This window comes from Thamnophis sirtalis, unplaced genomic scaffold (assembly GCF_051295495.1).
Source record: "Thamnophis sirtalis isolate CommonGarterSnake01/CBP01778 unplaced genomic scaffold, rThaSir2_p1.2 scaffold_5, whole genome shotgun sequence".
Taxonomy (NCBI): Eukaryota; Metazoa; Chordata; class Lepidosauria; order Squamata; family Natricidae; genus Thamnophis; species Thamnophis sirtalis.
The window spans coordinates 9731675-9746406 of NW_028261385.1; positions in this window are offsets into that span (position 1 = coordinate 9731675).

The window sequence follows — 14732 nt, forward strand, 5'->3', positions numbered from 1 at the left end:
CAAGAGGTCCGTGGAGCCACCCTGGAAATAGCAAAGGACCGACCTGCGGTGACTCTGCCAGGGAAAACTGTGCTGTTTTTGCTGGCAGAGGGTTGCAAGAGGCCGTCGCAGCCAAAAACTGAGCTCATGAGAGCTGCACATGGCCCTCCCGAGCTCCGTTTTTACTGGCAGAGAATTGCAGGAGGCCGTCACAGCCGAAAACGGAACTCGGGAGCCCATTTTCGCTGGCCGAGTGCTCAGTCCAACACAGGCACCCTCGGCACGAGTGACATTGAGCTAGCCAAACCCCTTGGCCACACCCACCCACCCGCCTCCCTGAGGTCAAACACAACCCTGATGCAGCCCTCAATGATAGCAATAGCAGTAGACTTATATACCGCTTCATAGGGCTTTCAGCCCTCTCTAAGCGGTTTACAGAGAGTCAGCATATTGCCCCCAACAATCTGGGTCCTCATTTTACCCACCTCGGAAGGATGGAAGGCTGAGTCAACCCTGAGCCGGTGAGATTTGAACCGCTGAACTGCTGATCTAGCAGTAGCCTGCAGTGCTGCATTTAACCACTGCGCCACCTCGGCTCAATATCGAGTTTGACATCCCTGTGATAGACCGTGGGCAATGAATAAGCACAACTCCACCATTTCGAGACGTTGAAGCTTAACTCTATGCCTGCCCTGCTTTTCTCCCTATCGTAAACTCCTCAACGTGCCCAAAGTGAGTCTGGAAAAAGTTTCTTGAATTTCCTGATCTTCCAGGGATGTTCTCCTTTCTTAAGATCTCTTCCTCTTCTCTACCAGGTACAGGCAGTCCTCGACTTAACGACCACCACTGAGCCCCAAATTTTCCTGATTCTAAGTGAGACGTTATTTTAAATGAATTTTGCCCCCATTTAACAAACTTCCTCCCCGCAGTTGTTAAATGAATCACCGCCATAATTCAATTAGTCATATGGTGGCTAAGTGTATCTGGCTACCCCCTTGACTTTGCAGGTCAGAAGGTCCCAAAAGGGGACTCCGGGACACCGCAACCGTCATCGGTACATGCCAGTTGCCAAGCGTTTGAATTTTGATCGCATGACCATGGAGATAACGGTAACGGTTGTAAGTGTGAAAAGCAGTCCTGTCACTTTCTTCAGTGCCGTTCTAACTTCGAACGGTCACTAAGTGAACTGTTGTAAGTTGAGGACTACCTGTATCTATACCAGGAATCTGGTGATTTTGTTTTTTTAAAGGAATGTTTGGAAAAAGCATTCAGAGGATGAGTGACCAAAAATCAAGGGGACTCCCACTGTGTTGATTTCTAAGCTGTAACGTAGACATGTGAGGGAAAACCAGAAGGCATCGTATTTTTCAGAGTATAAGACACACCGGAGTATAAGACGCACCAAGATTTTGAAGAGGTAAATTAAAGAGGTCTGCAGGTTTGCACTCTGCAGACCTCCCCAAAATGGCCCGTTTTTGCGAAAACGGGCCCGTTTTTTTAAAATGGCATGCATAGCCTTTAGGAGGCTTGTAGAGTCCTCCTGGGAGCTGGTGGGGCAAAATTGAGCAAAAAACAGCCCACTGTTTACTGATTTCTGCCCTTTCCAGCCCCCAGGAACACTCTGAGAGCCTCCTAAAGGCTATGCACGGCCATTTTGGTGAAGGGGGCGGGGTTTCTGGGGGCAAAAAACGCTGTATTCAGTGTATAAGACGCACCCAGATTTTCAGCCTCTTTTTTGAGGGGAAAAAGGTGCGTCTTATACTCCCCAAAATACGGAAGCTCATGGGGAAGCCTTGGCTAGAAAAGTTTGGACAATCTGAGCACTTTGGAAGGAAAGGAGGTGTGGGATCATTAAGGAATGGTTGAATGATGCTCAAGAGAAAAGCCTTAAGAGGTTAAAGTTGAACAGTATTCTGTAGTGGCTCTCTAGAAAGCCGAGAATGATTGCACTCTGGTAGTTATTGTTAATAATTTAGTACGATTTTGCGTCCTAGTAACGGCACAATGGACATTATCTGGTTAAATTGCAACAGGGGATGGTGTGAAGTAGAACATCTTGGTTCACACACAGTGGTTTGGTAGTTAAGATTGTGGGTGCGCAGCCTAGTTGTTCTGACCTAGGCTTCCCAAAAGCACGAAGCCGACTCTTCGTCCCGATAAAACCCGTTTTATTTAGTTTAAAGTGAATTCCTCTCCAGCAAAGTCCCGGCCAACAGTCTTTCATGAGATTTCACAACTACAGACCTTTATCTGTCTTGGAGAGCTGCCCGGCCGATATCTTCCAAATGCCACTCTGTAGCAGACAATCCTTGGCAAGAAGTCAGGAACAGATCTTCACTCTAATGAATTGAACTAATTGTCTCCTGAAAACTCCCCTCCCCTTTCGCTCCTCTTTGATTCCCTATGGGAGGGGCCATTCACCATCGACCTGTGGCCGATCCTTGTTCCTTAGCTGCACCCTTCTCCTGGCAGCTCGGTGCATGCGCACACTGGGAACAGGCTCCAGCTGTTCTTCTGCCCCAGTGATGTCTGACTCCAAAGGCAGCTGATAACTGTCAGACGGCTCTGATCTCCTCTCTGCCTCCGACACAGAGCCCTCATCAGAGCCTTCCCCAGACTCCAGGACTGGCCCATGTTCCTCCCCAACCTCCTCACTATCCAAACCTGCTGCCAGATCCACTGGCCACTGGCGGGCCACAACACTAGTAAACAAAGCTGGCACACAACGAATCAGCAGCTGAGGGGATCAGCTGATATTTAGTCCTGCTTGTTTGTTTGAGGCATACAAGCCATGTTAAAGCCACGATGAGGCTAAATTGATTCCAGTATCATGTGCTGGGTAAACGTGGCGATTTTATTTTGTAAGCCATGGTTTATGATTCAGTATCTTGGGCAGACCTAACCAATTGTGGTTGACTTGATCAACCATTACACATACACTATATTTCCAAAAGTATTTGCCTACCTGCCTTTACTCGCATATGAACGTACTGTAAGTGACATCCCATTCCTAATCTATAGGGTTCAATATGACCTCGGTCCACCCTTTGCACCTGTAACAGCTTCAACTCTTCTGGGAAGGCTGTCCACAAGGTTCAGGAGTGTGTTGATGGGAATTTTTGACCATTCTTCCAGAAGCGCATTTGTGACGTCACACACTGATGTTGGACGAGTTTACATGGCCTACCACTTCATGGCTGAGTTGCTGTCATTCCCAAACACTTCCACATTCTTATAATACAGGTGACAGTTGACTGTGGAATATTTAGGAGCGAGGAAATGTCACCACTGGATTTGTTACACAGGTGGCATCCTATCACAGTTCCACGCTGGAATTCACTAAGCTCCTGAGAGCGACCTCTTCTTTCACAAATGTTTGTAAAAACAGTCTGCATGCCTAGGTACTTGATTTTATACACCCTGTGGTCATGGAAGTGATTGGAACACTTGATTCTGATTATTTGGATGGGTGAGCGAATACTTTTGGCAATATAGTGTATTTGTAAATTAAGCTCCCTTAGACACATCCTGCCTCTATCAAGCGTTATCATCTAGATCAGGCCTTCAACTCAGCTATAGCAAACTGCGGTTCAATTCATATTTTTATGTGAAGCTCTATGTGAAAATGAAACAATAGCAATAGCAATAGCAGTTAGACTTATATACCGCTTCATAGGGCTTTCAGCCCTCTCTAAGCGGTTTACAGAGTCAGCATATCGCTCCCAACAACAATCCGACTCCTCATTTTACCCACCTCGGAAGGATGGAAGGCTGAGTCAACCCTGAGCCGGCGAGATTAGAACCGCTGAACTGCAGATAGCAGTCAGCTGAAGTGGCCTGCAGTACTGCACCCTAACCACTGCACCACCTCGGCTCCACAACATACAGTGGTGCCTCAGTGCTCATGGTTAATTAGTTCTGTGAGTGCGATGAGTACCAAAAACGATGAGTACCAAATTTTTCCCATAAGGAATAAGCCAGCCGACATCAACAAGTTCTAGCTTGTGTGTCAAGTACCAAACAATGAGTACCGGGACAAAATGTTCAAAGCAGTTAAGTACCAAGGTACTATTGTATAGAGGTTTCTGCCCCTGTCCAGTTCTATCATCAAAGTGAGCTCTTTAACTTGGCTAAAACAGCTTTTAGGTATTCATTCCCTTCAAGGATTCCAAGTGGTAGAACCAGACGCCGATGTTCAGGAAAAGCCACTATAATATCAGGTGCATCGTGACATTGCTGTGCAAACAGTGCTCCGAATTTCATATTTTGCATCATTTGCTCTCAGATATCATGGTGTGCTTGGCCCTCACTGCCCCTCTTCCTCCCCAACTCACCAACACTTGGAGTCCTAGTGGAAGATCACTAGCATATGAACCAGCCATGTGCAGCCACTGCCAAAAAAGCTAATACAATCCCAGCTTATTAGAAACGGGGGCATAGAATCAAGATCACGTGACGTATTAGTACCGCTTTATAAAGCCTTAGTAAGGACACACCAGGAATACTGCAACCAATTTTGGTCACCATACTACAAAAGAGAATGCTGAGTACCTGTAATCATTTCACAATGCTTTCACAATGATGGTGAGCAACACAGTGTGTCACAGTGGTTTTGTAGTGTACAGACTCGGCTTTTTTCTCCTCCTGAGACAGGAAGCAAGATGCTATCATCCAGCTTCAGACGTGCTAGTTAACCTTAGATTAAAGCGGGTTTAATAGAGTCACAAGCAGAACCATTTATCCCACTCCTGCCCAAATCTTTGTGCATATAAAGAAAGTTCTCCAGCTAAGGTTGTGTCGTCGTGGTAATCACGTTTTGGGTGCTAAGATAGTTTGCTAGTGCTGTGCCATCTGGAAGAATTCTAATTTTGTTACAACTCAGAAGTTCAGAAGGATCTCTTTCTCTTCTTCTCTTCCGCTTTTAAGGTGTAGATCCGGGGTGTCCAACCTTGGCCACTTTTAAGAGAGCTGTGGTTGCGCAGTGGTTAGAGTGCAGTACTGCAGGCTACTTCTGCTGACTGCTGGTGTCTGCCATTTTGAAATTCAGATCCTTCAGATCCAGGCTCAAGGTTGTTTCAGCCTTCCATCCTTCCGAGGTGGGTAAAATGAGGACCCAAATAGGATGACTCTGTAAACTGCTTAGAGAGGGCTGTAAAAACCGCGAAGCAGTATATAAATCTAAGTGCTATTGTTATTGCGATGACCTGTGGACTTCAACTCCCAGAATTCCAGGAGTCCCGTGCTGGATTGGGGGATTCTGGGAATTAAAGTCCACGGTCTTAAAAGTGGCCAAAGTTGGACACCCTTGACGTAGATCATTGGAAGGTAGCCATTGCTAATTCTGACTACTTTCTGCTCCTCAAGTTATGGATCTTCTTGTGAAGTGTTCATCTTCATCCCAGCTTATAAACTCTGAACAAAAAGTATTTTGATATTAGCAGGTGTTTTTTTTTAATGTAGACTTTCGGAGATCTCAAAGAACTTCCCTCCCAAAGTCTACATTACTGGCAGTAGTGGGATCCTACTGGTTTAACAACCCATTCAGTGATCGCACGCTTCCCAGTTTGGAGAAACCCTAACCCTAACTCTAACCCTAACCCTAACCCTAACCCTAACCCTTCCACATTACTGTTGGGGAGGAAAACAGCTGAGGTGCGGCAGCTGAGAAGATATAGGTCAGTAAAGCACAGGGGGCAGGTGGGCACACTTGAGTGTGGGACCAAACTGGTTCGCTCCCAGCTGATTGTCGGAGCTACCAGTTCGGCCAAATCGGTTTGAATCGGTAGAATCCCACTCGTGATTACTGCCATCCCCATGCATGGAGAGAAGGTGAGAAGCCTCCTAAAACCATTGGAAGATTCAGCACGGGTGGCATGCCAGTAAATTTAAAAACAGGAACCCCACTCTAAGAGCTTTGTAATCGCTTCTCCCATGCTTTGTATCTGCGGCAGCTCAGATGCGCTAGAAATTCAGGATCACATCAATTGAGATGCTAAAAGCAGCTTTCCAATTTGTCAGCCAGGATTGTTTTCTTTTTTTTTTAAAAAAAATGCAAACTGCAGGAGGTGTGTGTGTCGTATATGTGTGTGTGTGTGTGTTGTGTGTGTGTGTGTAGAATTACTGGAACCAACAGAAGGATTTAACCCTTCCTGTATTGCCATGCCGTGGAGGTTAATCTTAATTTCCCCGCAATTACTCAGCATCGCATCGGGGAGAAATTCCCCCAGGGCTGCAAGAGGTGGGGAGCAAATGCCAACTCCTCAAGAAGATCACAGCTGCAGAGGGGAAGGCTTCCAATCTTCCTTCCTGCAAGGGGGACAATTTGCCAGAGAGAGAGAGAGAGAGAGAGAGAGAGAGAGAGAGAGAGAGAGAGAGAGAGAGAGAGAGAGAGAGAGAGAGAGAGAGAGAGAGAGAGAGAGAGAGAGAGAGAGAGAGAGAGAGAGAGAGAGAGAGAGAGAGAGAGAGAGGAGGTTGTGACGTTTGACATTTTGGCTGCTGTCTCCCTGCCGTTTTCCAGACTCACTGAGTTCCACGCAATAAATCTGTACAGAATGGGCCTTGTCACAAGACAGGAAGACTTTGGTGAGACCTCGGTTTTGTTGGAAAAAGTCAAATCGCCAAATAAAAGAAAGAAAGGAAAGATGATGAACGGGGGAGAATCCAGACGGATTCGGGCCACACCACGAAAGGCACCCGCGCGAGATCAGGAAGACGCTTTAACGCTTCTAATCCAGGCGGTGAAGCATTTGCGTGAAATGTCTGTCTCTGTGTGTGTGTGTGTGTTTTTTTTTTTCTCTCTATGTGCATCCACATGCACACACTTCTGCACGCAACAGATAAACAATAAGCACAGCTTTTTAAAGAAAATACGGTGACGCAGAACACCAGTTTCTCACAGATTTGGGGGTTGTGAATGTGTGAAGGATGGGGTCAGCGAAAACTGGCGAGTCCCACGTTGGACAGTGTCATGTGTGAATGGGGACACTGAATGTTCTTTTTTTTAAAAAAATACGTATCTAGGAACAACAGCAGCAACAACAAAAGTTAGTTTACAGGGTTTTGTGAGTTTAAATGCCTTATATTTAACAATCATAATTTATGACTAACTTGTAGATATTTGTGGATTCTTATTTAATTATTTTTATAGTTGGGCATTTCCTTTGGCATTTTTAATTATAATTTATTTATTTAGAAACGAATACTAATTTTTTTAATTGCTCCTCTATTACCTCATTATATATATATATATATATATATATATATATATATATATATATATATATATATATATATATATATATATATATTATATATATATATATATATATATATATATAATTTATAGGCATAGTTTCTGGGAATGGAATGCTTTTTGCATGCATTGGTACTTTTGAAGAATGATCAAACCGGTGAGGGACACATTTACCATTTCAAAAAGTAAACAACAAAAAAAATATTCAGGGTATGTGATGACAAACTGTATTACTTGTGGTGCTGTTACCTTGGAGACATTCCATACAAAAACAAAAATGCAAACCTTTGATTCTGTATGCTGTGACATAGTGGAAATTTTGCAATATAGTGGCCGTGTTTTACCATACACAAACACACACACATTAAAAGCATATATATATATATATATATATATATATATATATATATATATATATATATATATATATATATATATATATATATATATATATATATGAATGAATAAAGATATATATGAATATTATTTGCACTCATAAAATGGTGATGATCCACTCACTCACAATCTTTTTTTTTTTTTTTTGTATTGAGGGAAAAGTTGCAGTCCTCCAAACCATTTGTCAAAAATGGTGTAGGGTCTCCTGCTTGGGTGGGGGTGGGGGTGGGGGTTGGACTAAATGACCTACAAGGTCCCTTCCAATTCATCTATCTTGAAACCGAAGGAAAGCATTTCGGTCTGAAAGCTTTGGAATTACTGTATTTTTCAGAGTATAAGACGCACTGGAGTATAAGACACACCAAGATTTTGAAGAGGCAATTTTTTTAAAAAAAAGTTTTTGCACTCTGCAGACCTCCCAAAATGCCCCATTTATCCTGAAAACGGGCCCATTTTTGTCAAACAAAGGACATGCATAGCCTTTAAGAGACTTATAGGGTGCTCCTGGGGGCTGGGGAGGCCAAAAACAAGCAAAAAACAGCCTGTTTTTTTGCGAAAATGGGCCCATTTTTTGTCAAAAAGAAAAAGGCTTATAGAGTGTTCCTGGGGGCTGGGAGGGCAAAAACGAGCAAAAAAGGGCCCATTTTTCTCTCATTTCTGCCCTCCCCAGCCCCCAGGAACACTCTGGAAGCCTCCTAAAGGCTACGCACAGCCATTTTGGTGAAGGGGGCGGAGTTTCAGAAGGCCAAAAATGCTTATTTAGTGTATAAGATGCACCCAGATTTTCACCCTCTTTTCTGAGGGAAAAAGGTGCGTCTTATAGTCCAAAAATATATGGTAAATGCAAAATTCACATATAGCCATAGTATGGTGTGCCATAGAAGAGAGGGATTATTATTTCACTGCACCAGATCATACTGGAAATCCAAGTTTACTGGTGTGAACAATTTCCTGGATGCGCCTAAAAAAATTAGTTGTACAAAGTTCCTTTTCATGGTATTCAGCTTTGTGGATGCTCTTTAGCAGGGGTGTTGAATTCGCGGCCCACGGGCCAAATGCGTCACATGCTGGCCACGCCCACCTCTGGCTTAGCAGAAGGGCGGAAGTCACGATGCGTCATGTGACGACGTGACACCGCGAGTTTGACACCCCTGCGAGTCTTCAGGGCCCTGCTTCAGCCTGGAAGAAAAGTAAGTTGAGAGAGAATATCCAACTTCCGCCACTCTTAACGCATCTGCAACTTCCTCATCACAACATCACATAGCCAACATCTTAATGCAGGGATGTCCAACCTTGGCCCCTTTTAAGACTTGTGGACCTCAACTCCCAGAATTCTGGGAGTTGAAGTCCACAACTCTTGGAATGGCTACGGTGGGACACTCCTGAGCTGAAATTAGTAATCTTATCCATTCCTCCCAGTGGGATATCATCATCTCTTGCTTATTATTATTGTCAATTCTACCGTTTCTAGCATCTTGTGCTAGAGCAGGGGTCAGCAATCTGAGGCTCTGGAGCTGCATGTGGCTCTTTCATCCCTCTGCTGCAGCTCCCTGTTGCCAGTCGGTCAAAGGAAAAAGGACTCCATGCTAGGAGGAGACTCTATGGTGGGGGAACTGGACTTCCAGTCAGCAGAGGAAAAAGGATGCCGAGCTAGGAGGCGACTCTATGGTGGGGAAACCAGACTTCTGGTCGGCTCCAGAATTGAATGAGGAGCTTCCGGTTAGGACCTTTGTGGCTTTTTGAGTTGTTTAAGATTGCCGAGCCCTGTGCTAGAGCACCACAACAATTGGTTTTTGAGCCACCCAGAGTCACTTCGGTGGGATGGATGGCCTTATACATCAAATACATAATTTCTCATCAATACCCATGAGGGATGCTGGGAACTTGAATCTAGCAACATCTGAGGTTTAGTGAGTTGAGGAACATCTGGAGATTGTGTGATAAATGATCGCTCAGTGCAAACTACTTTTTGTTGGGGAAATGGTCATTTAGATCCAGCTTTCTCAACTGCAGGATCGCCAAAGATGTTGGGACTTTCCGTGGGCAAAATTTGCAGCCATAATTACCGGAGGTGGGGATAAATCAGGGAAATGGTTAATTTGTCAAAGTTAGGGTTGGCTGTTTATTTTTTTTTTTAAATCACCCCAAACATTTTCACAGCTTGAATTGCACAGAGTGAGATGGCGGGCTATTGTATTCTTCCTAAATGAAAATAAAATATCTATCTCCTCTTTGAAGATTCTTACGCTGTCCTGTGACACACGGCGTCGACAACTTAAAAGTTGAGTTGAATAAATTTGAAAAAGAAAGGGAACTAACGAGAAACGTGCAATGTCAAAAGACAATGATAGCTGACTAACCGATTCTCAAATATTTCTTTTAACACGTTATCACCTCCAGCCGAGGGGATATCCTTGCTTTACAGAAGGCGCATTCATATTCTCAGTTACCGTCCAAAATCCTCCTCGTTTCCCTTAATGACAAAGAAAAGTGACTGGATCATTCACACTTTTTTTTTTTTGTACTCCTACTGCTGTTTTGTTGTGCTGTGCAACATTTTGCTACATAGACTATTTTATAGGCGAAAGCTAGAAATATTTATTATTCCTATTAAAGCAATAGTGCATTCGGAGAAAAAATTAAAAGAGACATTAGAAATTGTGTAAATGCTTAGATTCACTTTTGGTGGATTTTTTGTACTTTATTTATAACTAATAAAATGAAATTGCATTGCTAACTACTTCCTTGGGGGTCCTTCATGATACTGCGAAAGGCTGATTGCAAGAGCATTTAGACTTATATATCGCTTCGTAGTTCTTTACAGCACGCTCTGAGAGCTGTTTACAACATCCGCATATTGCCCCCATGAATCAATCAGGCTCTTTGTTTTAACAACCTTGGAAGGATGGAAGACGGAGTTAACCTTCAGCTGGTGAAGATCGAACTGCTGGCAGTCGGCAGAGTTCGCCTGCAATATTGCACTTTAACCACTGTGTCACCAGAGTTCTTATATCTAATCTATTTGAAACAGCCATCCTCAAAATTTCTGTTCTGACCTGGGCTTCCCCAAAAAGCCCGAGGCAGAGTCCTGGTCTCGACAAAACCCATTTTATTAAATGAATGTGAATTCCTCTCATTCACATTCAGCAAAGGCCTGGTAAGCAGTCTTTCAAAGGTGAATTTATGATCACAGACCTTATCTAGCTTGGAAAGCTGCCATTTAAATATTTTCCAAAGGAGGTGCTGTGCAAGGAAAGACGGGGCACAGAGTAAGATTTATAGACAGATCTTCACACTCCTGAAATGAATGAATGAATGAATGAATGAATGAATGAATGAATGAATGAATGAACCAGTGGTGGGTTTCAAAAAATTTTCAAACCTACTCTGTGTGTGTGGCCTCCTTTGTGGGAGTGGCTTGCCGGCCATGTGACCTGGTGGGAGTGGCTTGCCGGCCATGTGTTTTCTCTCTCTCTCTCTCTCTCTTTCCTTCCTTTTGTGACTCTGTCCCTTTTTCCTTTTTCTTTCATCTCTCTCTTTCTTTCTTTCTTTCTTTCTTTCTTTCTTTCTTTCTTCCTTTCTTTCTCTTTCTCTTTCTCTCTCTGTGTGAGTCTGTGTGTGTGTGTGTGTGTGTGTGTGTGTGAGTGGTGGGTTTCAAAAATTTTTGGAACCTCTTCTGTAGGTGTGGCCTGCTTTCCGAGTCCACTGGTGGAACCTCTTCTAACCGGTTCGGTAGATTTGATGAACCGCTTCTACCGAACTGGTGCGAACTGGTAGGAACCCACCTCTGGAATGAGCAAATGAACAAACAAACGAAGGAACTGTTTCCTGCAAAAGCCCACTCCCCTTTCGCTCCTCTTTTATTTCCTATGGGAGGGGCCATTCACTGTCCACCTGTGGCTTTACTCCTGTCAACCCTGATTTCTGAGCTGTTCTTTTTTTCTGGCAGTTCTGCACATGCGGCCACTGGGAACAGGCTCCAGCTGTTCTTCTGCCTCACTGCTGTCTAGCTCCAAAGGCAGCTGAGCACTGCCAGATGGCCTTGGCCCTATCTCTGCCTCTAATGCAGAGCCCTCGTCTGAGCCTTCACCATCCTCTAGGACTGCCCTTGTTCCTCCCCAACCTCCTCACTGTCCGACTCTGCTGCCAGCTCCGCTGGCCACTGGCAGCCCACAACAGTTTATGGCTCTATGAACCAGCAGCAGCAGTGGTGGTGGGGAGTAGAGAGGCTGATTTTGCTTGCCCAAACACAACTTTGTGCCTTCACCAACCACTTGTACGTCCCGGTTCCCAGCAGGCCGTTGCCTTGTAGCAGGCCGCAGCCTGGAGGTTGGGGACCCTTTTCCTAGAAAGTATCTCCTCAGGTCATTCCCACATTACATTACTCAAGCATTTTCTGGCTATTTTAGACTTTGTGGCCCTCCCTGGAAAGCTGCAAGGAAAGTACTATGGAGGAGATGGGCCCTGGGAAATTTTAAGAAGCACCATATTTTTCGGACTATAAGACGCACCTGAGTATAAGACGCACCATGATTTTGAAGAGGTAAATTTAAAAAAAAAAACGTTTTTGCACTCTGCAGTCCTCCCAACCCCTCTGCATGTCTCCTTTTTTTGAAAAAAAGGGCATGCAGAGGCTTTAGGAGGCTTCTAGAGTGCTCCTGGGGGCTGGGGTGGGGGGCAAAAATGTGAAAAAAAGCCCTGTATTTTTGCTCATTTTTGCCCTCCCCAGCACCCAGGAGGACTTTGCAAGCCTCCCAAACTCTCTGCACGTCCATTTTTGCAAAGGGGGCGGGGTTTTGGTAGGCCAAAAATGCTGTGTTGTGTATAAGACGCACCCAGATGTTCACCCTCTTTTTTGGGGGGAAAAGATGCATCTTATACTCTGAAAAATACAGAATTTCTTTTTTCCTCTATTCACTAACCTCCTCCCTCCCAATCTGGGACTCTGCTTCAAATCCTCACAGCAAATCATAATAATAGTTTTATTTTTCGGAAACATAACAGTATCTTCTATCCAATGGAAACCTGAAGAACCAATACATACCATGGGTAGATGGATGCAAGGGTGGGATTCTACAAGTTCGGACCAGTTTGGGCAAACCGATACCTCCAAGGATCAGCTGGGAGCGAACCGGCTCGCTCCCACTAGCAAGTGCCCCTCCCCCGTGTGTAACCTACCGTTATCTTGCCTCAGCTGTTTTTCTTCCCAAGCAGTAATCCAGAAGTACCGTATTTTTCAGAGTATAAGACACACCTTTTTCCCTCAAAAAAGAGGGTGAAAATCTTGGTGCGCCTTACACACTGAATACAGCATTTTTGGTCTCCTGAAACCCCACCCCAGGGGTGGGTTTCAACCGGTTCGCAGCGGTCCCTGCGAACCGGTTGGTCGCCAAACCCGAAAGTAAGTAACTTCCGGGAACGGCGAAGGGCGCGCCCGCCCGCAGTCCTTACCCGATTTTGACGAGTTCTGCACTTCCACGCATGCGCAGGACGCATACAGCGCCTGTGCGATCCTCCAGGAGCAGCTGGAGCGTCGCGCAGACGCTAGTACGCATGCGTGCATCGTGCGCGTGCACGAGGACGCCGCTGGCCCCGTTCCAACCGAACCGGTTGGAACGGGGCGAGAAACCCACCCCTGCCCCACCCCCTTTGCAAAAATGGTTGTGCATAGCCTCTAGGAGGCTTCCAGGGTGCTCCTGGGGGCTGGGGCGGGCAAAAATGAGCTAAAAATGGGCTTTTTGATCATTTTTGCCTCCCCCAGCCCCCAGGAAAACTCTATAAGCCTCCTAAAGGCTATGCATGCCCTTTTTTTGACAAAAATGGGCCTGTTTTCATGAAAAAAGGCTGGTTTTTTTGCTCATTTTTGCCCCCCCAGCCCCCAGGAGCATTCTACAGGCCTCCTAAAGGCTATGCATGTCCTTTTTGTGGACAGGAAACCGGCCCATTTTCGTGAAAAACGGGCCATTTTTGGGGAGGTCTGCAGAGTGCAAAAACTTTTTTTTTAATTTGCCTCTTCAAAATCTTAGATTTAGATTTAGATTTAGTTTATTTGTATGCTGCCCTTCTCCAGGAAGGACTCAGGGCGGCGAACAACTCAAAGGGGGAAAAGGGAACATAAAGCACAATACACGTGATTAAAATAAACAAGAATCATACAACCATACAAGTCGAGAGGGGAGGGGAACTCATCAACCCCAGGCCTGCCGACACAGCCAGGTTTTGACGGCTTTCCGGAAGGCCTGGAGAGAGGTGAGGGTCCTAATCTCCGCGGGGAGTTGGTTCCAAAGGGCCAGAGCTGCCACAGAGAAGGCCCTCCCCCGGGTAGTAGCCAGGTGGCATTGGCTGGTGGACGGAACCCGGAGGAGGCCGACCCTGTGTGATCTAACGGGTCTTTGGGAGGTAATTGGCAGCAGGCGGTCTCTCAAGTATCTTGGTGCATCTTATACTCCGAAAAATACGGTAAGTCTTTTTTAAAGTGCGCGCGCGCAAAGAACCGGTTGTTAAACCGGTAGGATCCCACCCCTGGATAGATGGAAGGATGGATGGAGGGAGAGATTGAAAATTAAATGTTTTAGAGCTTTTCACTCAACTACAATTTTGTTTACGAGGTTTGCAAGACTTGATATCCCACAATATAACCGTCAAAGTTTCCCCATTTAAAGATTCCAAAATGTGTAGTTTGGCAAGATATTCTCGGAATTCTTTGCTTATTTAAAGTATTCATACCCCACACTGCAACTAGAATTTGACAAAACAGCTTTCCATCCGAGCCAATACAAGGAGCACAGCTGGTGCCATTTGATGGCAACGCGAAATAATTAATTTCAGAATCTCGGTTATTCATCACTGGTGCCCCTTCCTCTTTCCAAGAGGAAAGTACCCAGAATGCCAAATTCCTGCTCTAACCGGGGAAGCATTTCTCATACGTTGTGCTGAAATGGATTCAGAGCAAAAAGGGACCAGACAGAACCATCTCAAGAGCCAGCCTGGTCAACTCACAGAAAGCGTGGTGAGGGGAACGTGTTACTTTGAATAGACGGGTAGTCCTCGACATACAACAGTTCATTTAGTGACCATTCAAAGTTACAACGGGCACTGAAAAAAA